Source organism: Plectropomus leopardus, chromosome 17 (genome assembly GCF_026936395.1).
Source record: "Plectropomus leopardus strain MGB_pleo_1.0 chromosome 17, ASM2693639v1, whole genome shotgun sequence".
Lineage (NCBI taxonomy): Eukaryota > Metazoa > Chordata > Actinopteri > Perciformes > Serranidae > Plectropomus > Plectropomus leopardus.
Window position 1 is genome coordinate 3,616,085 of NC_142192.1, and position 21,216 is coordinate 3,637,300.

A 21,216-nucleotide genomic window follows, 5' to 3' on the forward strand; every position below is an offset into this window, starting at 1 on the left:
TATTCACCTTTTTGTTACAGGCCACTCTCACTGACCTCCCACTCTTTTAAGCCAATAGGCATAAACACAAACACACCGAAGGCCAGAGGCTGGGGAAATTTCTGTCAACTGACCTACCAACAGCTAAAACTTATGTTTGCCTCATGGCTCATAGTAGACTCTACTAAAATCAAATCACTTGTTCCTTGACTCAAGTCCAAGCTCTCAGATTACTTCGGTGGAAATAGGTTCATATCTAATAAAAGGAAATCAAATTAACAAAGAGAACAACACAGGAACAAATAAACCAAAAAAAGCCTGATTAAAGCAAGTTTTTAAGCTTACACACTATTTTCCATCTGTAGTCCCACAATTAAGAAACTAATGCAATACATACAGGTACAGTAAAGAACACACAAAAAGCAGAGGCCCCACAAAACAAAGATCAGTAAACATACCCAACAGCACAAAACACAGCATGATAGACACCATAACCACATCTCCGATGTTACCAGTTTACTTGTGCAAACTACGCACTGTGCAATGCAGAAGTCGGCACGAAACACACAGCAGCCACAATTAACTGATCAATATATTTAAGTTAAAGTAGTTGCTTATAGTGACGAACTCACAGAGAATGATCACCAGAATCTAGCTCCTCTGCTCTCTACAGAGCTTTTCAGTCTTTTCATTCTGTTGGTTTTCTGCCACGCAACTTTACTATTTTTATTTTCTCACAGTGGGGCAATGAGATAGCAACATTTGAGCTGTTTTCAGTTTCAGTCATCAACTGGTGAATAGAGATATATTGTGTTTTGAGACCAAAAAAAGAGCTTAGGGGTTACCTTAGAAATGTTGTCAGGACAAGTGCTTATATTGGGGTGTAATTCTACACAAAATTCTCTTTTTGGTATGTAGCTTGGTTTTGGGGTCATAGTTTGGAACATTTTTGGTACAGCAGAGAAAACTACTGCAGAAAAAAACATAATATATAACTCATTTTTTTTTTTCATTATCATAAAAAAAGTAAACAGTCAGCAGTCACTCATTGGTCATAATTCTTACAGTGACACTTATGGCACACAAATACTGTCAATAAAAAAATAATCAAAGCAGTTGCCCTTCAAGCGGAACAAACGACTGAAAATGGATGTTAATGGACTTACACTTGTGTAGCTCCTCGCTAGTCTTCCAACCACTCCAAATGCTGTTACATTCATACTGTTGGATGAGGCTACCATACAAGGTGCTACCTGCTCAGTAAACACACTCACAACCTTTTCTTGTATATTGCACAAGGACATTTCAACATGAAAGAGCCAGGGCCCCACTGCCGTTCTTCTCCTTAGTAAACAACTGACTTCATTTTTCAACCTCAGAGGTTGCCCCTTGGTTTTAATCAACAAATGTCATAGTTGTGTTTCCAACCAAGCTACCCCTCTGTAACTCTAATTGTGTATACACGTTTTATAAAATCCCCAATGCGCCAGGCACAGGGTCAACTTTGGCCAGGCAGGCAGCCTGGCTTGCTACATATTGGCAGAGACCCTGAAACTTAAAGAGAGTTTATAGATTTGGGCTTAGATTTGCCAGGAGGCCAGAAAGACAACTCTAAATGAATGATAATGTGGTGCCATATGTGTGAAATATGTAAAAAAAACAGTTTGCTAACAAGTTCACCATAACAGCTTTACAAGGTGATGATATGTCAGTGTTTTGTTCACAACTTGTTTCCACTGCAGCCGTGGACAAGGTATCACTTATTGCAGGTTTAAATAAATAGTTCCACATTTTATTTACTTTTACTTTTCTCTTTTACTGAGAGTTTGAAAAGAAGATGGATAGCACTCTCAGACGGTGAAGTTGATCTTCATCACCAAGTCCTCTAAAATCCCTAAATGACAAACAATTCCTTCAATCACTTTGTGTGGTGTGCTTTATGTAAGTATAATTGTTTACCTTTTTCACATGACCATACAGGACATTTCAAATACTCAATTCCAAAAGAAAAACCAGAATGCAACTTGCACATCTTTGAAAGCGCCATTATTGCTAAAGGGGACACAGCAGTTTTGGAGCAACATATGCTACCATTTGACCTGGATGTTGCTTTTACCAGCAAGACAATGAGCCACGTTCTGCATGTGTTCCAACAGTGTGGCTTCGTCATAAAAGAGTGCAGGTACTTAAGAGGCCTGCCTGCAGTCCAGATCTATCTCCAAATGAAAATGTGTGGGGCATTACAAAAGTACAAAATGCAGACTAAACAACACCTTCTAATTGAAAGTAGTTACATATTGCCACTTAGCAGTGAACTTCTGTGTTTACATATTAAGGTCTAGGTATCCCTCTGTGTCTGCTATATACGTTATGTGATGCTGCTACCGTGATGTCCACACAAGCACATGGCGGGTTTCTGCGTGGTTATGTTTAGGCAACAGAAGCACATGGCAACCAACACCAGGACGTCAACAAACACCTCTCCGCCCAACCTATCGGCAGTTCATAATTACAACGCAGCTGTCTATCCGGCCACGTTCTCAGCTGATGCCATTCAGGGGCATATCATGTGGAGGCAAAAGCTAGCTTTTTGCATTGGGATCATACACTGAAAGCACTGTCAAAGCAGCGCTATTTGACGACTTCAGAAAGAGAACGGACTGGCTTATGGCATGGGTGACTTGCACAATGATTGCACAAACATATGCTGCCATTCAGACAACGTGTTTTTCAGTGACGTTCCTGCTTTTTCCAGCAAGACAATTAGACACATTAAGCACTTGTTACAACAGTTTGGCTTCATAGTAACAGAGTGCAGGTACTAGAATAATTTTACTTAAAAAAACACTAAAAATGTGTGTCCTCAGTTTCCCAATGCTCACTGAGTCATGTTAAAGAAAAAAAAAAAATTAAAAAAGAAGTTATGTCACACAGCCCTGCAATAGTCTGGCGACCTGTCCAGGGTGTACCCCGCCTTCTGCCCGATGACAGCTGGGATTGGCTACGGCCCCCCCGCGATCCTTGCGAGGGCAAGCGGTTACAGAAAATGAAAGAATGAAAAAGTTATATCACAGTGCAAAACATGCCTCTGCCCCAACTTTTTTGGAACGCGTTTTAGACATCAAATTCCGAATGAGTGAAAAAGCAAAATAAAGTTTTTCAGTTTAAAAAATAAATATGTTTATGAATACATTTTTATTGTATTCAAATGAATATAGTTTTAAAAAAAAGATCTGCAAATCATTATATTCTGTTCTTATTTGTTCAATTCAGTGTCCCAACTTTTTGGAATTTGGTTTGTATATCATGAACCCATTTGCAGAACTTTTCTCGTTACTCGGACGTGGCAGTGTAAATGTGTTTTCATGCCTCAGGATGATTGTCTGTATGAGGTGTCTGTTTCCCGTTAAACAGTCTTTTTCTCATCTTCTGTTCTCCTTTCCACAATTTGATGACTCCGTCTCTGCATGATGTATGCTGTGCATGTCTATGTCTGTGTGTGTGTGTGTGTGTGTGTGTGTGTGTGTGGTCTGTCTGTGTGGGACGCATCATAATCATCATGCCATAAAACAGTCAATCCCAGCAACAATCAGCCTTTTTCGAGGCAAAATGAAGCATTCATGCTCAGACAGTGAGGGCTATTGATCTCAGCTATGTAATCTGAAATGACTTCTGTGTTATTATTTCTCTTGTACTCTGTGACCCACATAGAGCATGAAATGAGTGAGTGAGAGTGTGTCTTAGGGGATGATGTGCCTCTTTTTATATCTGACCTCGGTTATGCAACGCAGGTTATTCAACATGTTAAGCCAATGGGAGGGTTACACCCTGGAGTGTGTTCATGTGTGTGAGTGCGCGTGTGTGTTGTTTTGTCTGTGCAACTGCTTGTGTGTGTTCATCAAAATGTGCTTTTTCCTGTGTCCCTTTCTTTCTTTCTTTTTTTTAAATAATCATTTGTGCTTACCAGTTTAGGATCAGAAGTGGTGAACAGCAGAGGACAGCGGAGGAGTGGTGAGTCATGTTCTATCCGAATCTGTGATACATATATAACCAGAGAGAGAGAGAGAGACACACACACAGAGAGAGAGAGAGAGAGAGAGAGAGAGAGAGAGAGACAGAGACAGAGAGAGAGAGAGTCCTGCTGTTAGATTGAGTGAATGATGTGATAGTAACCAGATCCTCCATGGATTAGCCTCTTTCTGTCTATAATCACATCTGCTGCTCTCTGTGCAGCCTTACCACAGCTCAGATTCATTGGTGACTGAAGTTGTGTCACAGACATGTTGCATGAATGTAACATCATATTCAAATCATATCTCATTTTCATAAATAACTGATAGTTTGTTATGTTCAGCCTCTAGTTCCCATTTCACATAAGGATTTCATCTACACCCAGGTCTTTGAAGTTTGCACATTTGCTGCTGTAAAACTGTCTTGTAGCTCTTTCCTGGAGAAACAAGTGACCCAAAGGAGGAAGTGTGTATTGTGTAACCTGTTTCTGGGGAAGTGGTTAGTGTCTTTAAGCGGCAACAGCCATCATGGCAAAACCATAGAAACCATAGATCTGACTGAGAAGTTGTGGACACTAAGGAAAGATGGCCTGTCGATTAATTTTGCATAATGTTAAGCCTTGACAAAATGTAGTGAGTTATGCTAAAATGTATACCCCGTAGAGTTGTCATGAATGTTGAAATTAACTATAGAGCCCCAAAACATTTTTGCAACACGTTGTAAACATGTTTATTTCTGCTGTAAAGTTTGACATTTTAATATGGAGGTCTATGGGGATTGAATCAAAATGACAATAATATTGTTTTTCGCAATTATTTCTAGGACAATGTGTTGTCCGACAAAAGTAATTACGGTGACAGGCTCAGGTAACATGTATTTTAATATTTACTTGATTAAGAAGAAAAAAAGTGTTGCTATTAAGGATGCCCTGTAATTTAGACAAACTTTCACAACCCCCAACTCAGCAGCAGGTCTCTTCACTACCTGTGTATTCAGCTCTGTTTCTGTGAAAATCAACTGCTGGAGGGTGTTTTGGCTTAGAGGCCCATAGGTATCTGTCCAGTCAGCCAAGATCAATAAGTGCTTGGGAATAAGTATAAGACTTGTCCAAATGGCGAAGTGTTGTCTGGCCAAATGCTGTCTGAGAACCTGGGCGTGTAACACAGATCGGTCCTAATAAATCACTCTATTCTAACTGTATTATGAGATATATACTTAGTGAAAGACGGAAAACTTAAATTTTGGGTAGAAAAAAGAAAGTCAGTGCGGAAGTGCCAAAAACTGCAGTTCCTCTAATGGCCACATGATTATTTTCCAACCATCACTTTTACTATTTACCACACATAAACTCCTTTTAATATTCTTCTCACCATTATCTCGCCATTTCATCACTACAGTATTAGTGTAGCCCCATTGCTATTGGACATTAGATGTCCTCACAGGTCCAATCAGTTCTGGGGAAGCAGGGACTGTGTCCAAATAGGCCTAATCCTGTTAGGTATCGTCTTTTTTTACTGCCACCGGTCTTGGGTCTGTGTGTCAATAAGTCTTATTTCCATAACAATCCCAGGAGAAACTAGTTTCAAATAGAAAATCACTATCTTGTGTTTTGTGCTTAGCTGGCTAGAGTTTATCCTTGGTGCGAGAAGTGAAAAAAAGACTTTTAGTTATTTCTTTAACTTATTTAAAAATAATTTTTGAAATACTGAATGTTTTAAAAACACTGACAAAAAAGTTGCATTAGGTCCTCTGTGGTTTCAGAGGGAGCTACAAAAAAGCTGATATATTTCCTCCATTGATCACACACATGGGTCACTTGAAGCTGACTGGGTTGAAGCTGTAGACTACAATTTGTAAATGAAAAAAAATCTGGGGGTGTGGAGTTAGAAATAAGTGAGCTTAACAGACCCTCTAGCCTACTTTGGTGGGTTTACCAAAGTGGGCCCCATATGGGTTTTGCAAGGGCTGCCTGGGCACCAAGTGAGTATGGGCTGAAAATGGGCATCATATCTGGGGCCCACTTTGGTAAACCCACCCATATAGTAAATTGGCAATGGGCCATTATGGAACCTATGGACAGTCCCATACAGGACTCTTTCATTTTCAGCCCATTTACTCCCCACATGGGCCCCACATATAAATATATATATACAGCACAGTATATATATCTATATATATATATATATATATATATATATATATATATATATATATATATACATATATATATATATTTCTATGTGTGTGTGTGTGTGTGTGTGTATAATCTTTAGCATATGGAGAAAATACATGCTTTTTTACTGTCAATGCTGCTGCAAATCATTGACATATATCTGTGATAACAACACAAAACAAAAAAAATCTACTATGGATGTAGTATATTGAAAATAATTAATTTTGTGCTGTTTTTTTTCCCTTTTTAAACATAATTCATTAATGAATTTTTGATATTTAAGATTAGGACTGATATTGGTTAAAAAATGAACTCACTGAAAGTAAAACAAAACCAATATTAATGTATAATAATCTTTAAAGCTTGATTATGAAAAGTGCATTCTGTGCGCAGATTCATAAAAATGTGTGTAATATTAAAGCAGTCCCTAAGGGTTTAATAAGGATGCACAGGTTTAATTTTTAAAACAATACGGCATACTAAAAGTGTCTTTTAAAACTTGATTGTGCCATGGTTTAGCTCACTTTATCAACAGAAGCAGCAGAGAGACAGAAGCAAGTCTCGGCTGCCTTTGCCTACTTTCACACAGTGTGAAAAGCCACTCTTGTGGATACTGAAGGCACCCGGTTTTCATAAAGAAGAAAAATAAAGAAAAAGATAATATCTCCGGTTATGCTGCATTGATTTTAGTGTTTTTTAACTATCCATTATGAGCACAACAATGTTACATGAGTGCAGTGCTTAATCAGTCGGGTGTTCTTTCAAGCACATTGGGTCCTGGTAGGTTTTCCACCCATGAAGACCTTTACTGGACATATAATATAATATACATAAGTGCTAAGAAAAGAAGGCAGCACTTGCTCCTTAGTCTCATTGATTGGCTGAGGCTTTACAGATGGCAGGGGAGTCCTCAGCTTTCAAACCTCTGATGGTTATCAACCCTACTATGTCACATGAGTGTTTGGCTGAAGTCATATGTGAGTCATTAGGGTCACTAGGAAACTGTGGCCACATGAAATACTGTCAGGTGTGAATTGTTGTGAAACTGCCTGCGATGTCTGCCTGTGGCTGATAATTTGTGAGAGAGCTTTGACCTGGATGGCTGAAAATCTTCAGTCGGACTTCACTGCATGTTCCCATGACCTCTTTTATACAACAGTGTTTCTTGTGTAACAAGACTGCCATCACAACAACATATACAAGGGGTTAAATCTGATATTTGGCATCAGACAGATTTAACTGTTAGTCAGTAATTCTGAAAAAAGTCTGGTTTCTTCTTCACTTCTTGGGATGTGTATTACACAGATCAGCCAAAACATTAAATCCACTGAGAGATGAAGCTAATGAATTGATCTTGTTAAACGCAATGCTCTCCTGGGGTACCTCAGGTCTTGGAATTCATGTGGATTAGGGGTTGATTGATAATAGTTTTTCAGGGCAGATACCAATTATTAGTAGTTAATGAGACTGATACCCAATATTTGGAAACACTTTCGTTGCACTTTTTAGTTGATTTTATCAGTGATCATCAAAATAAAACGGCGTGCATTGTCCTGCTAGGGGGCCACTGCCATATTGCCATGAGAGGGGGCACTTTTTGTGTGGGTGGAGCGTGTCAGGTAGCATCCACATGAATGCTAGAACCAAAGCTTTCCCAGCAGAATGTTGCATTGTAACGTGGTTAGCTATGTTATTCACCTCACTTGTCAGTGGTTTCAATGTTTTGGCTGATAAGTGCATTTCAAAATCAGTGTTACTCAAGAGGCCAATCACCACCTTGATTATAGGAGCTGCAATGATGCAAGCGCCATATGTGTAGCCACATCAGCATCACACCTGTAATCAGAGTAAAGAACTCCCTCATGGTTGTTGCTGCAATAACGACGCATGATTTCATTCCTGAATTTCATCACTAGAGCGGCATGTGTGACTCCATTTCTCCATATGTGAGCATGTTTGGCATCCTTTGGGAGACGGGACTGTCAAGCATGCAGAAAGTGTGGCTTTAACTATAAATACTGCTGACGTCCCATATTTCAGGTGAACAAACAACAGTGAGCTTACAGCGCTGGTTCCAGCTCTGTACTTATCAGATTAGTCAACTTTAAGTCTCTCAGATGGGAACTGAGTCCCATCATCCCTTTCAGGGTTTGTTTTCCTGCACAATTTTCAACCGCACAGGGACTACACCACCATACGTGTGAGTGTGTGTGTCCGTGCTCATCAGTATTCATCTGTTAGAAATATGCATTTTTAGAATGGGCAGTCGTCTGGCTGTAAAAGTAAGATAACACGAATACTGCACCTTTATGAAAAGACTGAAAGAGGACAAATCTTTAAGCACTTGACCCCCTGCCCTGCTAAAGAAAATAGCTAAGTATGTAATTTAAAAGTGTGAAACGTGATTGCATGTTTTTTAGCGGTAAAACCACTTGCAAAACCATTTTGAGATTTTCCCCGTGCCTAGATAAGGAGACTTTGAAGAAGCAATTTCATGTGATGTTAGTCCAAATCCTTTCCCCTGAAGCCTTTAAGCTGGGGCTGAAATCTCGCTGGTGTGAGGAGTTTGTGTCTTACTGATCGGCTAAGCCCCCGCACCTCTTTAGACGCCACTATTCACCACGGCCCTCCCTTATTGGGACACACTTTAGCCTTGCACCAGTCAGAAGTCAGGGCGATAAACACATGCAGGCAGGTTCAGAGTTGGCAGTGAGGATCTGAAAAGTTGTGGGATTATTTTCTGATAAACTTTTTGGGGAGGAAACACACAGAGTGAAAACAGAGGGATAGCCTTTAGCTGCAGACAAATCAGAAAGCATAAAAGATGTGGGGAGTGAAAACAAAACAGATGATTGAATCGGCATCAGAAGCAGCCGTGCGCGCTAAATATTCCATACGGTCCGATAACATTTGTTGATCCCTCTCTCTGAGTTGTCAGATCTGTGCTTATCCCTCGCAGGAGTTTCCCATACTTTTTAATTACCAGCTTGTCTGCTGCCAGAGGAACACGCCTGCTCCTTGCTCACTCCAGTTTTTTTTCTCTGTGATTCACACCAGACCCACCATCACTGCTCTCCATTGCCTCCTTGTCTTGTTTTTGCAATCTCTATCACTTTCCTCCTTATGACACCACACATATAAGAACAAGCTACCGTGGTGAAGTTTCTGTGAACAAGGATTATGGAGTAATCGCGCAAGAAACAAACATCAACAACTAACAACGGCGGCGGTCATAGATCATCATCTGCAGCAGCGGCACATGAACCTCCAGATTACATTTGCCTCAATTTACACTGTTAACGGAAGAGCAGAAGAAGAGAGGGGGAGTGATTGCAAAAGACATTACATGTTATTTGTTGTGTCTTTGCTGCCAAGCTGACATGAGTGAGAGAGAGAGAGAGAGAGAGAGAGAGAGAGAGGAAGGTCAGGTGGTTAAGTGAGGTTAGAGTGTGTGTGTGTGTGTGAGAGAGAGAGAGTGTCATCCACAGACACAAATGCCAGCACATCCGCCTCGGGGAGGAAACATAACGGTAAACCTGATGAACTCATGTTATCTAATCCCTACTGGAATACACACACACTCTGTCTCTCTCTGCCCCGTCTCTCTCTCTCTCTCTCTCTCTCTCTCTCTCTCTCTCTCTCTCTCTCTCTATCTCTCTCTTTGGCATATCCGTTCTTCCTAAACAGAGCCTTGGCAGGCTACCTTCAATAAGAACGCTTTTCATCAGTACAACGCCACACTGATGAATCTTTTATTCTTATCTGCGCCCGATGATTATGACACTCTGGCTGAGGCAAAGACTTGAGCATTAGTGTCAATAATTGATGCTATCCAAAGGAACACAGTCTCCAATAAGGACGCAGTTATGAGAGCTTCCGAACGAGTAGGAGGAATTACCCGGTGTGAGCTATTAGTCAGCTGTTCAGACAGACTGTAGGGCACTGATACTCAACGCATGGTTCACGGGCCAAATCTGGCCCCCAATGGGGTACTGGGTGGCCCCCCAACCATTTTCTAATTCACAACAAAAATAAAGTGATTCACACTGGATATTGTTTTTGTACTTTAAGTATACATAAGGTGCCAGAGTGCATAAAACCGCATCACAATAGAGCTTGTTGATCAAAAAAGTGCCGGTTGAAATCCTAGAAACATCCTAAAATCCTAGAGAAATACCAAAATCCCAGAACGTACTAAAATCCTAGACACATTCTAAATTTGGAGAAATGTCCCAAATCCTATAAGCATCCTTAAACCTGATAAAAGTCCAAAAATCCTAGATATGTCCTAAAATCTGGGAAATATCCTCAAATCCCAGAAACATCCACAAATCCTGGTAACATCCTAAAATCCTAGAAATGTCCCAGGGTGCCCAATAGCTCACCTGGTAGAGCAGGACCCCATGTACAAAGGCTTAGTCCTTGCTGCAGCAGTGGCGGATACGAGTCCAACATGCGGCCACTTTCTTTCCCCTTTTCATGTTTATCTTGTCCCATCAAAAAAGGGCAAAAAAAATCTTTAAAAAAATCCTAGATATATCCTAAAATCCTGGTAATGTCCTAAAATCCTAGAAATATCCAAAAGTCTTAGGCCGACGCAGACGTTAGTGTTGCCCTGGTTCCCTCACCAAAAAGCCTATGAGACTTTTCCACTGGATTTTGGATTACTGCAGAAAATAAGCTTTGTGGCCAACGAACATTTATGACACTTACTATTATTTTATTGTCCTATTATGATACATACATAAGCCTACATGCAATTGCCAAAAAGCTATTGTTGGACTATAAACCAACTACACAACCATTGCATGACTTGATGTCACACCTCAATGAGGCTGTATTTGGTGTGATGATGTTCTGTAGTCTCATTTAGCCACTTGTTGTACAGACATTCCTGTGTCCAACGATAGATTGTTTCGTAACTTTTTAAAGAAGAAACTCTGATAAAGAGTGCCTAAGGAATCATTTTGGTTAGAGGCCTGGAACAAGGTTTGTGCTTAGCACAAGATGGAAAGACTCTCATGTTATACAACATAAAATACATCTGTAAATGCCCAACTCCAACTCTGAACTTTAAGCCTAATGTGTCTCAAAAATGTGGCTAAATGCAAGCCCCCCGGAAGCGCACCAGACTCTGAAGCAAATTTTGCATAGTTCCCAAATCTGGAATTACACCATCTGCCCAGGTCCGTCATGTGATGCCATGGGGCCCAGAAAGACTTTTTCCAGTGGATCAGTGGATAATATTTTGTGAACGTCAAAATCCCCTCTAAATGACTAATTTAACTATCAAGATTTAAGCCAACAAGTTTGTTGACATTTGGAAAGTCTACAAGAGCCGCAAGATTAACTCTTTTGACCGCCATTCAAGCTTGCGAAACCTTAAACCGGAAGTATTGTGGGGATTACATTCAAAAAAGTGGTGTTCATTTGGGAATATTATCTTGCTGAACAAAATGCCCAAGTATCATAAATGTCTACCATCAAGCTGATTTTCTGCAATAATCCAAAATCCAATGGAAAAATCCCACTGGCTTTTTTACGAGGGAACCACGGCACTAACTTCTGCAGCGGCCCAAATTTAATCCCTGGAGTAGTGATAAGATAACCCATGAACCCTTCTGCAATCACATGAGCTGGCTAATGCTAAACCACTTTGTGGTACCAATCCATTACCACAAGTGGAAATAGTTAGCTACCATTTACGCACTATTGTAACATACTGACCTATCAGCTATATAATTCCAAGTGTGTGAACATTCTTGTGAGCCACAGCATTGTGTAACTTTTCGAGAAGGAGACTCTGACACACCAGCTACCTTATAAACCACCAAGGAAAGTGAAGTGGGTGAGGCTAATGGATCTAGTCATGCTACAACAGGCAAGTGAAAACAAGAGAAGACCTGAAAAAATATTAAGAGAATCCTCTAAAGTGCAAATGAGATGGCTTTAAAATATTTAGAAAACCATTTCAAGTGCAACTCTGTTTTATACAATATTTACCGTCTTTCTTTGAGCAAAAGGGTCCTTGGCCTGAATAACGTTGAAGACCCCTGGTTTAAACCCCAGGCTATTGCCAGCTCCCTGCTAGCCTTGGTGCTGTTTGGCCTCATCTTTCGAAAGAAGTACACAAAAACACTACCCCTGAGCACTTTCAAGTGTGTGTGTGTGTGCGCACGTGTGTTTTTTTGGATCCCTCGCCTTTCATTTGCACGGTCAAAACATTGAAGTTCAGTAATTGGATGGATATATGTACCATAACTCATGCCACGTTTACCTCACCACCGCGTGCCCTCAGGCAAGGTCTGAGCATAGATTTACAAAACTGTCTGCAGAACTCTGCACTCATCTGCGGCACTGGGGCTTTTAATGTGAAATCCAATAGTTTCAGGGTCAACTGATCTCTGACAGCATGTCTGGATGTATTATTCAATGCTAGTGGAAGTTTGGGCAGCAGGAGGATGGACAGCCAGCCTGTACACAGCGGAAAAAAAAACAACAACAATCCAAGTGCATGTCCTTCAAAAATGCAAAGAGCTGAAGTACACAGACAAAAACAACAAGTGTTTTTTTTTCTCTCCGCAGTGTGCTGACACATTATGCAACAGATTGAAACTTAGAGTCGATCCACAGTGCAGAGCCGTAGCTTCAAGCTAAAGCTGCAGTTAAAAAAAAAAAAAAAAAAATCAAAGATGGTGTCTGACCCCAGCAGGGTCACGCTGAACTTCTGCTCAACAGATCCTGTTACAGCTCGCACATAAGGTCTCAGCATTTTATTTTTATTGCTGTCATGTTCAATCAGCTCCCTTAGGAATTGGGTCACCCCCCCCTTCGCCTCACATCTCTCCATCTCTATCCTTCACTCGGAGCCTCCATCGACACAAAGAGGTCCTCCCTGAGATGTAAACCATGCTGTTAATTAAAAGATTCCTCAGTGGGCATCTGTGCAGTAATCTGTGTTCACTGCATCCCAGTCGCACATGGATCATTTGACTAACGCACAACTAGCCATGCATTAATGAATGTATAATCATCCATATACAAAACTGCTCCGGGAAGAGAGAGATGGAAGAGAAGGGGCTAAAAAAGATTGATTGTTAATAATTTTATGACTGATAAACAAAGCAATCGATCAATCCGTGCGACGCCAGAGAGGCACTTACACGGGTTCCCGGACGGTTGGGAATAATTTGTCGTCTCGCGGTGTTAACCCTTCCAAGCGTGGAGGATGTGGATTAATTGTGAGATGGGTGAGAGGGATGGGCAGATTTCTTCACCATGCAGAAATGATTAACGCTGCAGTTAGGCTGTGCCACAAACATAACAGCTGCAGTAAACGTCTGAACGGATATGACTGATTTTGTCTGTGTGCATGCGTGCATATGTGTGCAATTATGAGTGTGTTACATGGAGAGAGTGCTGAGGAGAATTGATACAGGATATATTACACATAAGGAAACACCTGATTGTCTTAAAAACTCACATTTGTGTTATCGTTATTGATTGCAGAGGAGGCTCAAAACAATACAACACATGCACTTTCATTGGAAAGCTAATATTTTTCATAAATGATTATTGTGCACTGTTTGGGTAGGACTGAAACTGTCCCAGTAGAGGCCAGATCATGCGACCATCTGCAACATCCCATCTGGGATAGTCTATCATAAATGTTGATTTGGCCAAGAAAGCACACTCTCTAAACATAATGCACTTTGCCAAAGAGAGCAGTTGCCAAGACGAGGGGAAAACATTCGCACAGTTTTCACAGCTAATTGTAAAACATCATCATTAGGAGAGGACCGGGATGCCAAATCAGTCAAATCAGCATCAAAAGACGAGCAGAACTTTTGTCAGATTAGGGAGTCTGCAGGGGACAGGACTCATTTCTTTTTTAACTTGTGCTCATAAATGAGTCATTTGTGCTCTTAAATAAGTGCTGAGTTTATGCAGGAATTTGAAGTCAAGTTACAGGTTGTTGTGGCCTGTATGGCCTTTTTTGGTTCTGGTGGAGGGCCACATTTACCAAAAAAAGAAAAAGTTTAAATTGTTGAATGTGCACTGACGTTCTCACTGAATTTGAGGGTTAATGGAAACCCACCTGGTGGCATTCTACCTGCTAGAAACATAGCAATGATGCAAAGAAAAAAAACAACTGGTTTTGGTTGCATGTCTGTCTCCATCAGTGGCCTGCAGTTTGGCAGGCTTCTGGCCAAAGTTGCAAAGAGGATGCTATATTCAGTTGACAAAATCAGCTTATACACTGTTACTTTAGAGATACTGATATGATATGTATGAAAGGTACAAAAGTGATATCCGTGGGTTATAGAAACAAACAACACCAACTTTTCCTCTGGTAGCCATGCTGAATACTGACCCGTTCTGGCTGCTCTCAGTTAGTACAGAACAGAGAAAATAGTCCATGGCCATGAACAATCTAATGTCCCTTTTCAACCCATAGTTCCAAGAACTACACTCTGGAACTAAAAGTCCTCTCTGTGCATTACTGCTTGCATTTCCTTTGAAGCTCAAGAACTGTGACGATCAGGTCAATTAGTCTGCTGATGGATTAACAAAACAACATTAATTTCCACACATCACCATCAACACAGAGTTGTTCTTTGTATTTACTGTTGCACAACTGAACGGCACTGAACTGAAAAGATGCAAATGAGACAAGCAAGACAAGAGGTAGAGAGAAGCTAATACTCCACATGCAGTGCTTAAAATAGGCGAGTACCAGTATGCAGTACCGGCAGTTTTGCATCTTACTCTTTGGTGTATCCTTACTTTTTCTTTCCCAAAAAACTTCTCACAACCTGTCAGTATTCTTTACTGCTCTCTCCACATCAAGTTCTATGGCCATGGTGGCCCTAACTGAACTGAATTACCCAAGGAGCCCAGGGGGCCCTATGGAAGGAATACTACATAATACTCAGCTGGTCCCGTTCTTGCTTGCCTGCTTTTCTCCGACGGCACTTGTCTAAGTGACATTACAATAATATCGTCTGGCAAAACAAGTTGAGACAACAGAGCTGAGAGAGTCGAATTCTATGTCACTTAATATGGGCTAGCAGCTAGTTAATGACACTTAATGACACAGCAAAGAACTTGTTGACGTAAAATTAGCATTAGTAAAAAAAAAGTACTTGTGGCTACTGCCACCGCTAGTGATGAGAACCTGTTCACAAATCACTGAACTGACTGATGGAGGCACTGTTTTGGTTTACCCTTTTTTCTCACTAACTTGCTTTGTTTTACTTCCTTCTAATATCTCTCTTTTTAATTTGTACGCTCACTTTTTATCTTTCTTTGAATAGACTTTTTGGAAAGTCAAATTACATATAACGTCAATAAATATTTTTCAAAAAATGTCCATCCTTTTATCGAATATTGTTTCAAGTGGTACCCAGTGCTTTCTAAGTTGTTGCAGTTGCATGTTTTGTGTTTGACTAGTGAGGAGGTGTCCAGCACTGTACTCCACCCTGGTACTTTCTGGAGATTTTTTGGGCCAGAGGAAATACATTTAAACCTTGGTTGAAACACAAGTAAAGTTTCTGAGTTTCTCAAGGTGTTCCTGGGCCCCTGGAAAAATTCCTGCCATGGGTCTATATGAGCCAGCTGGGTTTATTATAGTTTTGTTAGGATTTTGGGAGCTATAAATGTAAATTTTGTTGATAAATACTGTCACATAATGTTGTGAACTTATTGGAAACGGTATTTGCGTAGCACCTGCAACATATTGTGTATGTTGTGCCATATAGCCCAGAGTCTGTCATCTGTTTTGGTGAAATGAAGCCACACTATGGACAATTTCTTCTGCTCCACCATGACTCCCTCTTGTTTCCAGTTCCCAGCAGCATCGACCCACGAGTTTAAAAAGCCTAACGTCATGAATCATAGAACTGATAAGCTCCTAGGCACACCATTCCATTGGATCAGACAAGTTGGTACAGGTTCTCAACTGAAGCTTTCTCAATTCCCATCCCAACACGTTCTCATCCCAACTTGTCACATATTGCCAATTTACAGAGGACTTTAGTGTCTACATATTACGCTCTACATATCCTTCTGCTCTTTACGTTCTGGGATGCTGCTACTGTGATGTCAACACAAGCACATGGTGGGATTACGCCACACGTGGTTATGTTTAGGCTAAATAAGCATGTGGCAACCAATGCCGGGGCATTAACAAAAGCACATTCTGGTATGGATGGTTAGGATAAGGCAACAAGGGCATGGATGGTTAGGTTTAGGCATAGAAAAAACATCACATTCAGATGGGGAAGCAAAAACCAGACTCCCACATGAAAGTCTGAGGTTTGTTGGATCAATGCACCACCCCTCCCGCCCACCCCTCCTGTTTCAACCTGACGCAGCAGTGTATCATGCAGATGCTGCGTTCTCCACTGACGCCACCTGTCCGCATACTATGCTGCAGCGACATGTGCTGTCAGGTCATCCGGCCATCCAGTGCCGTGAAATAGCACTGCAAATAGTTCTGTGCTGCAGCATTCTCATCTAAAGCCGTCAAGGGGCGTATCATGTAGACACGAATGGTGGCTTTTGGTGTCAGGATCTTATGCAGAAATCACTGCAAAAGTGGCAGTATTTGCCGATTTTAGAATGAAAACGGGCTGCCCATCTCTATTCGCAGCTTTCATAAAAAGCTCTGGAAGAGTGAACATTGAGTTTAACAAGGAATATTTCACAATGGACACACTTTCCAAAGGTCAAGAATGAACCGCCACAATCAAGTTAACAGCATGCTAAACACTATGTTCTGTTAATTTGTCTAATTTTAATTAGAAACTTGTTTGTGCACATATTTGTTTTTGTTCCTTCTGACCCTTGCAGGACTCCATAATAGTCAGTAATGAAAACAATAAAATTAAAAAATTCTATCAAATACTGCATTATCAAACCAACTGTATATTAAACTACATTGTCAAGCCCATGTTGCCCAAACAGTGATTCTCCTGGCATGAGGAAATTAGCATTTAAATTGGACAACATCCTTTCATGTGCACGAGGGTGGCTGGGCAGCACAGAGTAATGTTACTCTGAGAGCAAAAAAATTGAATGTGCATGAGAACCCACTGGCAAGCAGTGGAGTCATTCCAACATTTTGGTCATGAATGTAACAGCAAGCATTGCCCGTGTTGCCTGCAGCCAAAAAAGCGAGCTCCGGACAACATGACACCAAAGTGTCTGTGCCACTTCTCACCACACTACAGGCCAGATCCCAGCAGCAGGTGAGGCATCTATCAGGGCCAAACACTGTTGACAGTGAGTCAAAGTGACAGACACATCACACTCAACATCAGCAGCAATCCCAAACCACAGAGCACCGCTCCTCCACACCAACACCTTCAGTTTCACTCTGGTGTCATCACCCTGCTTTCCCCTCCTCGCCTCACCTAAACTCACCCCTCGCCCTCTATCGCCCCTGCTTCTCCCACAACACACAAGAGAGGGGGGGCGTTCAAGAAGAACAGCAATTTACAACTACAATGCTCAAATGTTCATGAATGTTCAAACACTAAGACCCCGGGGCGACGCTCTATTGATCGCTCACGATCAATGCCTTTTATTTCTTTTGTGTTTAAAAAGCAGTATTAGGTCTACTCATCATGTGGGAGACTAATTAAACGTTCCAACAAAGAGATCTTGGACTAATCACCGGTCCGACCGCAGCCTCTTGTCATGAATAGTTCATCTGAAATAGTTTGTATTCATAAAATCATCCTAATGACCTCAACTGACTTCACACTGCAGTAATGGGAGCCTCTGGGCGTCGGGTTTACTTTCTGCTGCAGCATCTGTGCCTGTTTGTTTGCAGTATACTGCACGCCTTTGTATACAAGTGCACTGTAAAAAACAAGTCTTCTCGTAAAATCGTTTTCATTCTTGAAATAAGAGGTTTTGTTTCTGACAAAGTGGTATGAAATAGTTGGACTATACAACTACAATATACTACAATAATATATACAATATACTGTTAACCCTTAAAAACCAGGATCAACATTACTTTTCTTGCTTTCAGACACCTTTAATAAGTATTTAAACCTATAAACCCTGAGCAAATACAATTGATTTCTTTCGAAAACATGGTGGAAAAGGCAATGAGTAGCTTGAAAGAAAATTCCACTAATTGCACGAAATTAGCATATTTAGTATTAAGATTTTTTTGTTTAAAGAAGCTAGGGGAATATGACAAGGGAAAAAGGAAAACGCAAAAAATTTTAACCCTCAGGGAGCATTTTACGTGCTTTTCATTCTTTTTTTTTTTAATTTTGGCTGTGTTCGTGCATAGGGCATACATTTTGGCAAGATTGTCTTCTGTTTAATCTTGGAATTTCCAGCTCAGCTCGTACAATAAGTCTAAAATGCACTGTGTGAACAAAATTGTTACATTCATACTGTTAAGTGCAAAAAATGCACCACTGAAACCCATTCAAACTGCTATTTTTGATCTCACAGCCATCAAAGCATAAAAACATGCATTGTTGCAGCATGCATTATTTCTGGGTGCTATCCCGGGTTTTTGCCTTGAAATTTGTAATTTTTTTACTATTTTCCACCTGATGTCATTTTTTCACCATATTTGGCATATGGAGAAAATACATGCTATTTCCACTAGGTGTGCAGTCACAATCAATGTTGCTGCAAAGCACTGAAATATCCCAGGCTGTGATCATCAAAGAAAAAAGACAAACATCTACTTTGTACGTAGTGCATTGAAAATAAGTAATTTATTGTGTTTGGGTTTTTTTTCTCATCTAAAAACATAGTGGCATTATTGTATTATAAAATTCTGACAATTACTGAATATTTGATATTTATGAATAGGAATCATGTTGGTTAAAAAGAAAAACTCTTATTATGTACAATATCTTTTAAAGCTGGATTCTGAAAGTGCATTTTGTAAGCTGAGTGATACAAATATGTCCAATATTAAAGCGGGCACTAAGGGTTAAGCACTTTTTTGGGTAATTTCCTTATTTGTTGGTTTTTGTTTTTTTTTACTTTTTCTTTGTGATAATTTCTTGCTAATGTTTGGGTCATTTAAGTTACCTTATTCTCATGTTTTTAAAAGATATCAAGCTAATTTGCTTAGGTTACATAGGGTTAATATATTCATGTGTTTGCTGTAGTAACATAAAATCATAGAATTTGTCATCTGATGTAGTTGCACCTGTGCTGGTTGTAAATGTCAATAACATCTGTTGAAAATAGAGTCAGTGCACTGGAAGTAACACATTCTACACTATTTCACACATCAAATCAACAGCATCAGCCTGGTAGCATCACACTTTGTCAGACTTCACATCTTTCAAGTTTTGCAACGGCTGATTCAAACAAACAACAGGCGTCTGCACAACCTTCAACAAGTCCACCATCTCATCCATAGGTCTAACCTCATTTCTCTCACCTCTTCAAGCTTAAAAATCTTGTGCTAATCAAAGAAAAATATTTTTTAAAGTTGAGTGTGACGCTTAAAGAGACATTTTTTGTTCGTTTGAATCTTGTCATTTGCATCAGTAAACATGTTTGGAGAAGCAATATTGACCCAAATTGTTTCATATATAGAAAATGTTTTTAACGGGGCTCTTGTCATGGTTCCTGCATTCTCCTCCTCCCCCTCTCTGCCAGTAACTTTCCACTCACCTTCCTCTGACCTGCTCTACCTTCAAGCCACGCCCACTGCTGCAGCCTGCTCTCCCCACAGCTGCAGCTCATCACCAATCAACCCGGTATTTAAGACACTCCTGTTCACACACTCATTGCCAGATCGTCCTCTGCAGCATGCATGTCTTTCCAGCGCTTTCCAACCAGATCCTCCGTTGCCGACTCTGCCTGTTCCCGACCTGCTCTCCTCACCTGACTCCTCGTGTACCTACCTGCCTTCTGTCCCCGACCACGTGCTCAGTTTCGGCATTCCGGAAACCTGACGGATTCCCTGGTAAAGACCTTTCTGCTCTGCTTCGACAACTCTCCTGCCTGTTCCTTGTTGGTGCTGTTGTTCCCGTGGACGGACTTCCCGGTAACCGAACCCCCGCCTGCCCTCGACCACTCCTCCGCTCGATCCCCAACAACGCTCACACACGTGTTGTCGGCTCACGGAGCTACGGGGTTTCCTCGTCACCAGCCACAGTGGGTACAAGCTTCGTGTCTTCGCTTCGTGTGACTCCCAGAGACATTGCTTGGGCTCACAGCCCGAAGAACGAACTCTCAGTTTGTATCCTGATTATTATTCGTGTTGGTTTTAATAAAAGTTATTACCAACTGCCAGTGAGTTGTGCTGTACTGCATCTGGGTCCTCAATATACCCGTTACAGCTCTGTGAAATTTAGATTTAAAAAGTCTGCACACAGCTCTCAAGTTGGAGGTTGCTGAGCCAGCAGCCAGCAGCTAACGTTGCTTACTCCATAAACAGCGCCAAACAATAGTAATAGTGCTTACAGAGCTAACAGGCCACAGTAAGTCTCTAGTGTGCTTATTGTACAGTGCAGAAATAGTTCAGATCTTCCCCAGATCCTTCCGAGTAATGTCATATGTGGCAGTAAGGCTTGGGCAATATGTAACATTTAATACTTTCATACCTTCCTAAAATTCTGCCCACAAAATGTTAATATTCTCCCAACTGTTGTCCTTATTAGACAGAGAAATATAAGTGCACACCTTTTGAATTCAACTTTCTCATGGTTACAGAAGACTGACAAAGCTTCTTTGCCTTATTAACTCATCATAAAGCGCACTTCATTCAAACTTGATAGAAACAAAATAAAACCCACCCAAACTGTCTTGATTACCCTTGCAAGAAATCTAATTAGTAAGTCGACTGTTTCAACAATCACCAGCTCCACTTTGGACAAAATAAATTCTTAATTCACCAAGTTAGACATAAAAAACATATTCCCCACAGTCTCTGTCTGCCCGCTGGTCGCTGGCTGTTTACAGTCTTGTAACTTATGAACGAGGCCTTGCATTCACTGGATGTATTAAGAGGACTGGATACAGATCCAGTCCTCTTAATACATCCATGATGAGCA

The 21,216-nt window shown here is 40.8% G+C and overlaps 1 protein-coding gene and 1 long non-coding RNA gene across 4 annotated transcripts in view; one reads left to right on the plus strand and one right to left on the minus strand.

The window, feature by feature from the left end:
• nrsn1l (neurensin 1-like) overlaps window positions 1-21,216 on the minus strand; it is a 190,382-nt gene that overhangs the window by 96,273 nt on the left and 72,893 nt on the right. For all 3 annotated transcript variants that reach the window (XM_088090302.1, XM_088090304.1, XM_042506830.2), the window contains exon 3: window positions 3,944-4,012. The gene's annotated coding sequence lies outside the window, so the exon portion shown is untranslated. The remainder of the gene's footprint in view (window positions 1-3,943; window positions 4,013-21,216) is intronic.
• On the plus strand, window positions 3,750-20,455 carry LOC148186580 (uncharacterized). Its single transcript, XR_015779453.1, has 2 exons — window positions 3,750-3,990; window positions 19,817-20,455. It is a non-coding gene; the product is annotated as an uncharacterized LOC148186580 (long non-coding RNA).